Here is a 14,332-nt window from a genome sequence, read left to right as displayed (position 1 = left end):
AGTTCTTAATTCAGTTGGATGACTTGAATGTATGAGAGTATATAATGGGTAGCTCTCATTTATAATAGAAGTTGAGACTTAAAGAACCTATTCAACAAGGCACATGACTTCTAGGGGTAGAGATGGAGTTTGGGAGTTGAGAGACGACCCACATAACCACCATTCTTGGCCTGCCTTAAGATCAGTGTTACTGAATGCCAAACATGGATGTCCAGATTGTGAATTATGGATTAAGCTTGATGCTTGTAGATCAACTTTCCACACTCTACTCATTCCTTTAATTGGCTCTAGTCTCTTTCATTAACCCATCTGTTTATCTATCCATCTGCTCAGATACACATGTACTCGTCCATTCACAAGGACAGTAATTACAGCTATTATAAGGAGAGCTGAGATTTAGAAGTAATTGTCTATTAGAATTGCAAAACTTTGTCACCAGGTCACCTCATCTGTGGAAAGCATATTAAAGTAATAGTAGGTACTTAAGCATTAAGTTATTGTGAGGATTAAATGAGATAACAGATAATTTCTCAATGTTATGTATTATTTTACCTACATTAATTATACATAGATATTTAGAATCATGTCTTTCAATGTTGGAGATCAAATCCAGGGTCTTGTGCAGACACTAAGGAAGTGCCCTAGGTTAAGAACAATCTTATTTCTACATTGAAATAGGTATCCCAAGGATTTTTTTTTCACTTCCCGAAGGTCATAAAATGACTTCCAGGTGCTGTGTTTGTATCTGCCCAGGCCCGGAGAAAATCATATAAGGAATAAGACCTTTTGTTTTCTATTTTGTAACTCAATACTCAGTAGTTACCTCAAATTTGGGTGAGATCTCCTGAGTTATTCAACATGTTTATTGATTTCTGCTGCATGCCCAGATGTGGGCTGCAGTGAGAAGCAGAGTCTACAGAGTCCTCAGCCTAGATGAGAATATAAAGGAGGGTAACCGACACATGTATAGCAGGCAGCTCCATGGCCTGCCTTCATTCCTATCCCTTTTCAGTTCTGTGGTGCTCTCTGTGTGGAGTCAGAAAAGCACTGAAGCAGCAGTTTCCCATAGGAATTTAATATGAGGCTGTGGTTACAGAATGCCCGTCTGCCTTAATTTAGTCCAGAGAGATAGAAGGGGAGAAGACTTGCAGCTTCACTCGAGCTCCTGATCTGGTGTGGCAGTTTCGTACTTTGTAATATCAGGACAGCTTTAGCGTTTGCTTGGCCTCAGTTTCTCCCTCTATTCAGTAGGGAGGTCAAACAGATAAACACCTGCTCTCTTTCCGAGAAGATGCTGAGATTTGACGGTCATTTATAATCCCTGCCAGAGGCACTAAAACTCTAAATCTCTTAAAAGCCACCATTTAAGGGGGAGGATTTAGGACAGCTGTTTTCCATTTGATGGATGGAGAACAAAATGGTTTACTGAAATGTGGCTGTGGTCCAATAATCTGCTTACCTGTACCTGTGCCAGGATTTAGGCTTGAAGGCTTGACCACTGGGAAGAACCTTGGCCAGCTCAGTGGCTTAAACACTTAGGCCGTCTGCCAAAAAGACATATTCAAAATTAAACCTTTTAATTTTTTTTTGAGGGAAATTCTTTTTTTCCATCTTTATTAAATTGGGTATTTCTTATTTACATTTCAAATGTTGTTCCCTTTCCTGGTTTCCACGCCAACATCCCCCTAAACCCTCCCCTTTCCCTTCAATGTGGGTGTTCCCCTCTCCATCTCTCCATTACTGCCCTCTCCACAACAATCCCGTTCACTGGTTCACTGGGGTTCCAACCTTGGCAGAGTCAAAGGCTTCCCCTTCCACTGGTGCCCCTACTAGGCTATTCATTGCTACCTATGAATTAAACCTTTTAATTTTAAGAGCACTGGTCTTGCAGTTTTTGTCTAATGCCCATCCCTCTTACCTGTTTAATTCACTAGCTGCCTTTCTGGATCAGCCAAAGTACACACAGAGTCTTGGGAGTCAAAATATAGGAGATGTAGACAGGCCTGCACCGAGCAGATGTTATGCAATTGAGGTATGCCTTGAATGGGATTATTGGATGCCTTTCTGAGGCTGGCACTCTTTTTTGGCCTGCATATATTGGGCAGTTTCTCCTGCCATATGTTTCTGCCATGATATAATGTGCTGCCACAGCCACCCTTCCACATAAGAGGGTCCATCACCTACAGACTAAGCCCCCCAAAGCTACGATGCAAATAAACATCTCCTTTCTTTAAATGGATTTGTTTCAAGTATGTGCTGTTGTAGTGGAAAGCTGATGCCACAGTATCAATTTAATTTACACCCTGTGTGATAAAACCAGAACATTTTTCTGTGTTATACAGATTAATAAGTTGGAGGGTATGGAGGTTAAATATCTTGTAAGAAGTCACTTGGTTTGCTGGGCTGAACGTGAGTGGTTAAGTTCAGTGTTCTTTCAAGGACCACCACACTCCATTGCTCCAGAAAGGGTAGAGAATAGCAAAGGAGAATAGCAAGTGACCTTGTCTCTGGGTTCCATCCCTTACCTACAAGTGTTCCCTGGTTTTCTGCTCCTTCCATGGGCTGACTTTTCACCAGTCTGCTTATTGAGCGGGGACACCTGCTCTTACACAATGAGGATCATGATTCTGCTGGAATGGTTTAATTGCTGGTTTTGTTTCATTTGAACCTACATGGGATATGTTGAGGGTGTTAGGCTCATTGCAGCACGTATAAGATTCTGTGTGAAGGAGCAGCATTTGCCAATGAGTTCTCAGCACTATCCCAAAGAAACACCTGTTCCTATGATGAGCTTTGTGCATAGTAGATCTCAAAAGAAGGCTGGTGCACGGTGATAGACAATTTTGTAGAAATAATGGGAACCCCTCGAATATTTCGTGACATTTGTTGATCTTAGGCATTATTAGGGATAATGGGACATAATGATGAATAGCACCTGTCCTGTCCCTTTGGAGGAGTGGTGTCTTTAAAAAAATGTGGAGAAGTCATTATACAGTCGGGAGGATGTTTGCAGTCACACGATCTACTTCGCTACTTCAGCTGACCAAGTAGTCAGTTACTTTTTTACTGCACACTGTGGACCTCAATGTCCATTTCTGCTACACGCAGTTCCTTTTATGTTTGCAGCTACTGTGACTTCTTTTTCTTCCATGAAGACCTCATACTTTAGAATTCCTCTAGCAGATATCTTTTATATCCTAGCAATATCTTTTTAATTTTAGAATAAAAAATAAAGGAACATCATCGTGACATGGGGTATGCAAGAATATGTCAATGATATCTCTTGGTATTATAAAACAAGTTCTTTTTCTTTAGTTTTTAATTGGATATTTTATGTACTTACATTTCAAATGTTATCCCCTTTCCACCCTCTCCTCTCCCCCCCCCTTCTCCCTGCTTCTATGAAGATGCTCCCACTCCCACCCACCCACTTCCATCTCAACATCCTGGCCTTCCCCTACATTGTGGAAATGAGCCTTTATAGAACCATTGGCTTCTCCTCTCATTGATGCCTGACAAGGCCATCTTCTCCTACATATGCGGCTGGAGCCATGGGTCCCTCCATGTGTACTCTTTGGTTGGTGGTTTAATCCCCAGGAGCTTTGTGGGGAGCTGGTTGGTTGATATTGTTCTTCCTATGGGATTGCAAACCCATTTAGCTCCTTCAGTTCTTTCTCTAACTCCTCCATTGGGGTCCCCATGTCTGATGGTTAGCTGCAAGCATCCTCATCTGTATCAGTATGACTCTGGCAGAGCCTCTCAGGCTCCTGTCAGCAAATACTTCTTGGCACCAGCAATAGTGACTGGGTTTGGTGGCTGCATATGGGATCGATCCCCAGGTGGGGCCTTTCTTTCAGTTCCTGCTCCACTCTTTGTCCCTGTATTTCCTCTGATAAGTATATTGTTCCCCCTTCTAAAAAGGTCTGAAGCATCCACACTTTGATCCTCCTTCTTCTTGAGCTTCATGTGGTTTGTGAATGGTATCTTGCATATTCCAAGGTTTTGGGCTAATATCCACTTATTAGTAAGTGTGCATGTATGTGTTCTTTTGTAACTGGGTTACCTCACTTAGTATGATATTTTCTAGTTCCATCCATTTGCCTAAGAATTTCATGTAATTATTATTTTTAATATCTGTGAAAAAACAAACACACATACCCAAATCAAAACCAAAAACATGAATACTGTCCTACCTGGGTTTTGCTAATTTGACACAAACTAGAGTAAACCGAGCAGAAATATCTCCATCAGATTGGACTACAAGCACATCTAGGTCATTCTTCTCTCTTCTCTCTTCTCTCTTCTTCTTTCTTCTCTCTCTCTCTCTCTGTCTCTCTCTCTCTTCTCTCTCTCTCTCTCTCTCTCTCTCTTTCCCCCTCCCTCACTCCATCCCTCTCTGTGTGTGTGTGTCTCTGACTCTTTTTCTCATCTCTGTATTGTTCTTATTTGTTTTTTATTTTCTTTTATTTTTTGTTGAGACAGTGTTTCTCTTGGTAGCCTTGGCAATCCTGGAACTTACTCTGTATACAAGTCTGGTCTTGTCTCAGGAGCTCAGACTGGCCCAGAACTCATAGATCTGCTGCCTGTCTCTGCCTCCCACATTCTGGGATTAAAGGTGTGTGCTATAATATTTTCTTAGTGATTGGTAAGCAATAGCTAAGCCCATTGTAGGTGCTGCCATCATTGGGTAGGTGGTCCTGGATAGTGTAAGAAAGCAGGCTGAGCAAGCCATTTTAAACAAACCAGGAAGCAGTATCCGTCAATGGTTCTCCTTCAGTTCCTTTGTCAAGGTTCCTACTTGAGTTCTAGCCCTGCCTTTCCTCAGTACTGGGTTTTCTGGAAATGTAAGTAAAATAAACCCTTTTCTCCCAAGTTGCTTTTAGTCATAGTGTTTAATTCATAGCAATAGAAGTAGCCCAAGACAAATACCTTGCAAGGATATTAGAGAAATGTGGAATTGAAAAGATGATAGAGATTTATTTCATATATGTGCAGAAGCTAGGTCATCATGAAGGCCAACAAGAAGGTTCTGGGGATAAATGCCAACCATGTGCTGGTCCTGGGCTCTCTCTAGGAACATTGGGGTTGGTGGTCGAGAGAGCCAGACTGCTCCTTCATGAATCTAAGCATTGCATATGCTAGTTCAAGGTACTTAAACTTTATGACCCTCAGTATCACTATCTAGGCAGTAGAGACATTAAAACAAAGTTCATCACAAATAGGATGTTAGAAAGTTCATAGGAAGTGTTTAACATAGTGTCTCACAAATGGAGACACCACTTTCACCTGCCATTTTTCACACCACACTTCAGGGCTGACAGGGCTATTTGGCTTAGCTCAAATCTGTTGGTGAACTGAACTAAGTAGAAAAGGAGAAAGAGTCATGGTGTCTGTATTAGTCAGGGTTCTCTAGAGTCACACAACTTATGGGTAGTCTCTACATAGTAAGGGGATTTGTTGATGACTTACAGTCTGAAGTCCAACTCCCTCACAATGGTCAGCAGAAGCTGTGAATGGAAGTCCAAGGATTTAGCAGTTGCTCAGTCCTACAAGGCAAGAAGGCAAAGAAAAGAGAGAGAGTCTTCCTTCTTCCAATGTCCTTATACAGGTCTCCAGTAGAAGGTATGGCCCATATTAAAGCTGTGTACCACCATGCCTGGGTCTGGGACATGCTTTGTCCCAGATGATCTTGAACTCAGAGATCTCCTTGCCTTAGTCTCCTGGGATTCATTACCACTATGCCTCAGGATCTCCATGCCAAGGTCCAGGTCAGAAACTTTTATCTCCCAGCCTCAACATCAAGATCGCAGATGAGCCTTCCAATTCTGGATTGTAGTTCATTCCAGATAGTCAAGTTGACAACCAGGAATGGCCACTACAGTGCCCATTATGTGAGAAAGGTTGAGCTGTCATGGATTCTACAGAAACTCTGAACAGTGGGGAAACCTGTAAAAGGAAAGATGAAAGTTGAAGTTGGAGTCTCAGTAGCATCCAAATGAGAAATGCTCAATACAGCCCAAAGTTTTGCCAATCAATGTTTTTTTCCCCTGGGATTTTCAACTTAAAAAGTTCCACTTGTTTTTATACTTTAGTTGTATATTTATTTAATAGGGAATACCCCAGCTCCTTTATGACCATAATTAACAGTGAAGCTGGACTGATGGTTGGTAGGTCAAGCCATTAAGGTATCAGCACCATTAAGGTATCAGCACAGTACACCAGTTATACAGTGCCAGAGTGGTCTCAGAGGAGGAAGGGAGGAGGCAATGGGGATGCATGGGAGAGCAAGAGAGCATTTAATAACACAGTGTGAGTTAGATTGCATTTCAGAAAGGTGAACTTTGGGTTCATAGAGGCTGAATTTGAAGGAGAGACAAAGATTACAGTCAGCTTCTGGCTACCACCACCCAGGCCAGAGACAAAAATGGAGTTTAGGGGCTTTGAGGAATGGAGATAAATGAGTTTTTAAATATCCTGGAGATAAAAATAAGTAAAGTTTTATGGTTTATTGCACATGATAATGAGAGCAAATGTAGGGTCTTGAGACATGGCTTTAACCTCACAAATTATTTGTTGTTTGTTTGCTTCTTTATTATGTGTTTATTTATATTTTACATTCTGATTGCTGACCCCTACCTGGTCACCCCCTCCCCATAAACCTCTACTCCTCCTCTGAGAGGGTAGAGGTCACCTATGAATATCCCCCCACCATGGCACACTGAGTCTCTGCAAGGCTAGGCACATCTTTTTCATTGAGGCCAGACAAGGCAGCCCAGATAGGAGAACATAAGCCACGGACAAGCAACAGCTTTTGGGATAGCTCCTGCTCTAGTTATTCGGGACCCACATGAAGACCAAGTTGCACATCTTTGACATAAGTGTGGGGGATGGGATGGGCTAGGTCCTGCCCATGCTCTTTGGTTGGTGGTTCAGTCTCTAAGAGCCCCAAGGGTCCAGGATAGTTGACTCTGGTGGAGTTCTTATCCCCTTCAGGGCAGTCCTTTCTCCCACTCTTCCATATGAATCCTCAAGCCCTGTCCACTGTTTGGTTGTGGTCTCTGCATTCATCTGAGTCATCTTCTGGGTGGAGACTCTCAGAGGACAGCCTTGCTAGACTCCTGTCTGAAAGTATAACAGAGTATCATTAATAGTGTCGAGGATTGATGCTTGCCCATGGGATGGGTCTCTAGTTACTGATTGGCCATCCCCTCAGTCTCTGTTCCATTCTCTACTCCTGTATTTCTTGTAGACAGGACAGATTTGGGGAGGGAAGTTTTTATGGATGGGTTGGTGTCTACATATCTCCACTGGGGTTCCTGCCTGGTCATAGGGGTTGACCTCTTCAGGTTCCATATCTCCAATACTGTGAATCACAGCTCAGGTCACCCCCATTGATTCTTGGGCACCTACCCTATCCTAGGTCTCTGGCACATCCTCAAGATGCCCCCTTTCTCCACCACCACCAGTTGCAGATTTCCATTCATTCTCATCGTCATTTGGCCGTCTCTCTTGTCCCCCAACACCTCATCCTGATCCCCCCATTCCTCTTCCCATCCTGTCTCCCACCCAGATCCCTCCCTCGCTCTGCCTCTTATGACTATTTTATTCTCTCTTCTAAGTGAGATTCAAGCATCTTCACTTGGGCTTTGCTTCTATTTTAGCTTATTTTAAACACATGTACATTTGAATCTTACTGGTATTGCTTTTATAGGATATAGTGTTGAATATTGTGGCTGCTTGAGTCTTTATTCTTTTCTTCTTTAAAGTAGAGACATGACTGATGACTCCCTTCCAGAGTATTAGAAAGGAGAATGATGTTTTGAAGAGTCAGGAGTCTGGGCATGAAGATACTTATTGGGGAATTGGCAAGGGAGCAACTACTGTTGTTAATGTTGTCTGCTTCTCAAGGCCCTTAACTGTCCTGTTCTTACATTTCAATGCCCATATATCACCTTTTTCTCTTCTTCATATTTTACTTTGAATCACTAAATACTGTCAAGTGGTCCATAAAAATTTCATAAAATTCTAATTCATGTCTATTTCTCTACTATCATTTCATCCAGTTACTTCCCATTGTAGGGTAAGCTACCATCATTCATCTCCAAAATTACGAAGAAATCTTACAAACAGACCTTCCTACACCCATTTTTGCTATCAACAAGTACCTGTGGCATATTATACCCAGAAGTAATCTTTTAGGATACAGTATTGTACAACAGAGTTGAAACCTATAAGATGTATACATGAAGATCATTTTCTTTCCTACATACTAGTAATGAACAAATAGAACTGAAAATAAGCTATACAATAGCATTATATTATCACATTTCAATATCAAATACACATACATATATATGTGTGTGTATATATATATGATCAAGATAAAAACATTGCAAAAATAGGTGAAATCAAATAAATAATTAATTAATAATATTAATAATTAATAATAAATAAGGCAAGAGGATCAATATTGTTAATATAATACTACTTCAACACATTGACTTAATACATTGCAATACATCAGCAATCTGATTAGTGAATGTCTTATGTAGATACAAGGTCATCCCAATTTTCTCCCCTTACTTTCTTACAGTTTTACTTCTGTTCATATAATGTTTAAGCATATGATCCATTTTGAGTTCATCCCAGCAAACGAAAAGTAGCCCATAGAGCCGCTTTTCTGCTTTCTCATTTTTTTAAAACTGTAACCAGCTTTATTGAAGATACTTTTCGTAAACAATCATGGTATTTCAGGCAGGACACTTGCAATCAACAATATACAAGAACTTCCAAATTCCCTTATTGTATAGACTACCAAAATCAGAAATCCACTGTAAAACTCTATGAAGTCTTCATTCAATGCTTCGAAAAGGGGAAAGTTGCTTCGAGTGAGGGGTGACATTTCACAGTAAGGATGCTGTTTGACAACTTTTCACAAGCCGACCCTGACTTCAGGAACTGAATGTGGCAGAATTATCAATCTGAAGATTCACAATCTTTTATAAAAGGAACCAGCAATCTTCTGAGAACACTTAAGGAAGTCACTGCAAAGTCCACATCGCCCAATAGACTAGAAAACCAATTTTGGGGGTCAGGTTACAACAGGTCTCTGATTTTAAGGGAATTAAGTCTATGCTGATGGTACAGGGGGGCAGGATATAAAAATGAATTTAGAGTTTCCCCAGACCACAATGCCTTTTTATTTTTTATTTTACTTTATTTTTTTGCCTTGGTGCAAGACCAGGAGGTCTCTCCTGGAAGCCAACAGGAACTTTTTAAAAGGTTTTCTGTCCTCAATCCAGCTTGGGTGATATTTTATTAGTGACACATGATTCTTTCCTCCCAACAAATGAAGTATTCTGTGTGTTAACAATATAATTTTTTAAAAAAGTAAAACAAAATTCTGCAATTTTGTAAAACTTGATAAAAATAGTATTTTAAACTGTACAGTCACCAAAAGTACACAGTTATCAAAAATGTACACATGTCAACTGGCATCTCCAGCGTCTTCGGCTTTCTGTGCTTGGTCTGTTTTGGAATCTCCGTTTTCTGCAGGATTATTCGCATCCTTACCGGCATTGGCTTTCCCCTTCTTCCCCTTGGGTACCTTCTCTCCCTTCTCTGAAGGGGCCTTTTAGCTTGGGCTCTGGCTTTGGAGGAGCAGGTTTAGGAGATCACCTTGCAGATCTTCTCTGTGGCTCGTCCTTCCCCTTGGCTTCGTCACCTTTAGCATCCCCTTTAGCCATTCTTTTGGACGCCGGAACTGAACACAGGTATACAGTGGCATGTGGGTTTGGTCTGTCCCGGGGTCATCCTCGCTTATTCACATTGTTCCCCCTTTTTCATTTTTATCTTGGATTACCTACATACCTGGAGACCTTGGTTCAGCTCACCAAACACAGAAGAAACCCTTTCTTCTTAGGTGTGAAGATGGATAATTTAAGTTTCAAAGACTGCCGTCACATGTGTTCTCTGGCTAATAACAATGAGAGCCACATCTTCAGCTCTGTGTCTGATTCGTACCTCTGCTTTCTACTTAGGACTTGAATATTATATGAAATGTATATTTTTCAGTTTTGTCATGTCTTCCAGCAAAAGGCCATTAGGCCCTGTGTATGTGTATTCCTGGCACTGTCTCTATCCTCCTCCCCTCAGTTTCTTGAGCAGTGTTTACTAAATACTAGCTGAATTAAGTAATTAATTAATGATAATTATGGAAGTAAAACATGCCCTGGAATGCCTAATTAGCAATTCTATTTGTGACTGCTGGCTTCCAGGTTTGATATAAGATTTCACAGGACCACATACTGTCTTTCTTCCTTAGCTTTTTTATTTTCTGTCTTTGTCTCTCATAGTTTAAGGCTGAGATACCGAAGCATAATATGTTTAATACTGAGCAAAGGCACCGAGTTCCTGATTTGTGCCTCCTTTTCAGAGAAGTTATTTGGAACCATAAAAGGGGCATTAGAATTGGATGGACAAGATTTCAATTTCTTTTTCAATCACTTATTTCTGGGACATTAGTTTCCCATTCTATTTTTGATGTTTGACAAAAATCTCCTTCACCAAGATGTGATGAAATATGAAGCCATTACTGCTTGGCATTAGCGTAGATAATGGGCCATATCATGTCACCACACAGGATTCTATACACTGCTCTGGCCAGAGATAGGACCTCATGGGGCCCTTACCTGCTATTTAATTCAAGTCATTGTGTGAGCCCTGAGTCCTCAGCAGGGAAAGCTGCAGTGGTCTGTAATCCACTAACATAAGGGGATACAAATAGTACCAGGAGTCCTCTTAACTAGGGACAAGGTGACTTAGCCCATCCTTCCTGAGAAACACTATATAATCCTCTCAGACTGGTCAGTGTACTGCATTAAAATCAGTGTATTTCCCAAACTCCATTGCTGTTTATGTCTTACTGAATTATAGACCCAGGCAGAGTACACCAGCTTCTCCCCCCTGGGAACGGGGACTCCCAGCACAGCGAGGCTTTTTGATGCAGTATTTTGTGCTTGGAATTCATTACCCTGGGGACTTGTCGAATTGAAGATCTGTTACTTTTTACATTCCACTTGCTGTAAAGCGCCTGGCATAGTGTGCTGGCTACTCTCCAGAATCTTTGATTGTTTTTATGTTTCTGTCTGTCTCTCCTCATTGTTTTATTACGCTTTGTGTTTAGTGACAGAGACTAGCTCGAGATAATAGGGTGGAAAAATAACTATTTTAGAACTGGAAAGATAGCACTTAAATCAGTTACATATATCCAGCGACTTGGCACTTTAAATATATCGACAGTGGATCATAGATGGTAAATAGCATCTACTTAAAAGGATGCTCTATTGTGTTTGGCAAAGTCTAAGTACTCGATAAATATGCACTGAGAAAAAAGCTAAACAAACAGAGTTATATAAATGCATTGCGATAATAAAAAGACGATCAACTACTCTCTCCTGCTCCTCCTCCTCTTCCCATTCCTCGCCACCTTCCTCCTCCTTCTCTTTCTCCTTCTCCCTCCCTTCTTTCTCCTCTTTTCCTTCTTCATTTTCTTCTCTTTGAGGTAAGACCCAAGGTGCTGAGAAGATAGCTATGAACTATCATATTCAGTCAAGGGTTTCTTATTGTTTAATTATCATTAGACCTCTATTTCCCCAGTTTCTTAATTTATTGATTTAACTAATTAGGTGACAAATACACAAGCAAGTCTGTATAAACATGCTTAGATTTTTATTGTCTCAAATATTATCCTATAACAAAAGCAAACAGTATTTACAGTATACCGCATGCTATAAGCAATAAAGAGATGCTTTAAAATATTCAAGGGGAAGTGTATATGTTATATCCAGATCCTATATAATGTTACATGAGACCCAAGTGTCTCATACATTGGTACCCATGGAAGGCTTTTAATGAACTTTTCAGTTACCAGGTAATAGCTCTATTTCTAAGCTGATGTCACTATACTAGGAAAATCTTGATTCTAGTCCTCTATTCATACTCCCTACAGAAGTCATGCAACATCTTAAGATCTCTCCTTTTGTGTGTGTGTTAAATTGAGAGAGAAATTTTGTGTGTGTTAAAATGAATTTCAGAGAATTAAAATAATTACTGTCTGCCACCTGGAAGATACCTAGTAAAGGATAGCCCTGAATGAACTTTTATATTCTTTCTCTGCAGCCTAACAGCTTATGAGTTTAACTGGTTTAAAAAACTGTAATATATCTGTGTCAGTGTTTACATAGATATATATTTATATATACACATTTGAAATTTTTATTGCCTAAAAATTTCATAAAAAATATAATATATTCTGATCAAATATACTTCTAAATCACCTTCTTCAATTCCTCCACTTTTTCCCCTTCCAAACTAATACACTATAAAACCCATTGAATCCACTTATTGCTAGCTGTAGGACAGTCTATTCAAACAAGGGTAGCCTCTCAGTGGCTGCATCACCAAAGAAAACTGACTTTCCTTTTCCTGAAAATAATATTCTAAATTCTGAAAGACTACAATTGTTGAACCCCTTCTATTATACCCAGAAAAACTATTAAATGGATGGAGAGATAAAGGTTAAACACAGATTAAAGGAATTTGTGATGATTAAGCTAGCACTACAGAGAATTTTAGAAGGAATACCTAGGTCAGAAGAGGAATAGACACACCATAACCCCCCCATTTGTGTGTGTGTGTGTGTGTGTGTGTGTGTGTGTGTGTGTTACTTCCCAGGTGATTGTGGTAGGAATATTGAGTTTATCAGGAACATCTTCTGATTCTCCATCCTAAGCCTGTTTCCATTTGTCTTCTCAGTGATGCTCATATCTTCAGGTTTTTTTCTCACTATCTTTCTGCATTGTTGGGAAGCATCATTGTTCTGTATCTCCAGGACTGACTCGATCATGTAACCTACAACTTGAAGTTGCACTTGGAGTGATCAGAATGGTTGGATGGCCAGAGTCAAGAAAAACTGAGTTCAAAGCCCAGCCATTTTAATTTAGTTTGATGATAAACAGTCTTACTTTCTGAGGTCCTGTTTCTTCATTTGCCATGTGAGGCGTACCACAGCATACCTAGGATTGCATTTGAGACTAGCTGTGAAGCACCGCAGAAGAACATCTAGACTCAAACTGAAAATTCTCTACCCTTTGGTTATAATTATTATTTTTTGTTATTAAGAGATATCATCATTCACAAAAGCCAAGGATCCTTTGATTATTCTAGCATGCTACCTCCTGTGATACTATGTGGGTTAGTATGTAATGTACTTCCCATGCAGGGAGATAAGCTTGCTTGTGATTCAACATAGGCCATTAAGTCACTTGGCTGTGAGAGAATTTAGAAATTATTGTTATGGACCCTATTCTATCTTGTCTATCTCCATTCTTTCTTCTCCCTTCTCTCTCCTTCCTGACCTGCTCCTTTCTCCTCCTCAATAGAATCTTTTCTTCCAGGGTCTGCTCCTGCTTCTATGTCAGGTGTGTGCACATACTTGTGTCTTTATATATTTATATACACTATGGGATTTACATATGAAAGAAAAATAGATATTTATCATTCTGAATCTCTGATATATTTCTATTACGATGGTGACCTCCTGTTCTAGATTTTTTTCTCCAGAGCATAATTTCACTATTTTGGTGGCTAGCTAGTACTCTAATTTCTATAATTCTCTTTATCAGTTCACCCGTTGTTGGCATCTAGATCAATTCCATGACCTGGCTCTGTGAATAGGACTGCAATGAATGGAATGTGTAAATGTCTCTGTGGTAGTTTCAAGTAGCATCCTAAGTCATATCAGCAATGGAATCATTGATTCACATGGTAATTTTATTTTTAGTTTGTTGAAGAACTTGCACACTGATTTCCATAATGGTTAGACCAGTTTACATCCCTAACAGCAGTGCATAAATATTTTCTTTCTCTGCATTCCATTCTCAGAAGTATTTATTGTTTCTTTCCTTTTTCTTTTATATGTCTTTATTTCTCCTTTGAAAACGTTATAAACGTATAAAATATATCTGGATTATTAAATACTCTCTACAATTCTCTAACACCTCCTAATCCCCTTTCAACAAATCTTACTAACTGTATGTCCATGTACATACACAACCTACCGAGTCTGACTAGTGCTGCAGCTGTAGATGTGGGGACTGTTTTCCTGATGGTTGTCACTTTGACTAGGGTAAAATGGAATCTTAATCTAGCTTTGTTTTCCCTTTCTTTGACTCATGAAGTTGAACAGTTTTTTGTATGCTTTTGGTCATCTGTCCTTAATCTTTTGAGACCTGTCTCTTCATCCATAACCTGTTTGTTGGTTGTGTTTTGT

General features: G+C 40.0%; 1 protein-coding gene and 1 pseudogene across 1 annotated transcript in view; one reads left to right on the top strand and one right to left on the bottom strand.

Moving 5' to 3' along the window:
* The window catches only part of Fam135b (family with sequence similarity 135, member B), a 270,508-nt gene that overhangs the window by 31,461 nt on the left and 224,715 nt on the right, over positions 1 to 14,332 (top strand).
* Hmgn4-ps2 (high mobility group nucleosomal binding domain 4, pseudogene 2) lies at positions 9,488 to 9,746 on the bottom strand (annotated as a pseudogene).

The sequence above is a fragment of the Rattus norvegicus genome, chromosome 7 (assembly GCF_021556685.1).
Source record: "Rattus norvegicus strain SHRSP/BbbUtx chromosome 7, alternate assembly SHRSP_T2T, whole genome shotgun sequence".
NCBI classification, from domain to species: domain Eukaryota; kingdom Metazoa; phylum Chordata; class Mammalia; order Rodentia; family Muridae; genus Rattus; species Rattus norvegicus.
The sequence above is the reverse complement of the archived record's forward strand: the minus strand, read 5'-3'. Positions and strand labels throughout refer to the sequence as shown.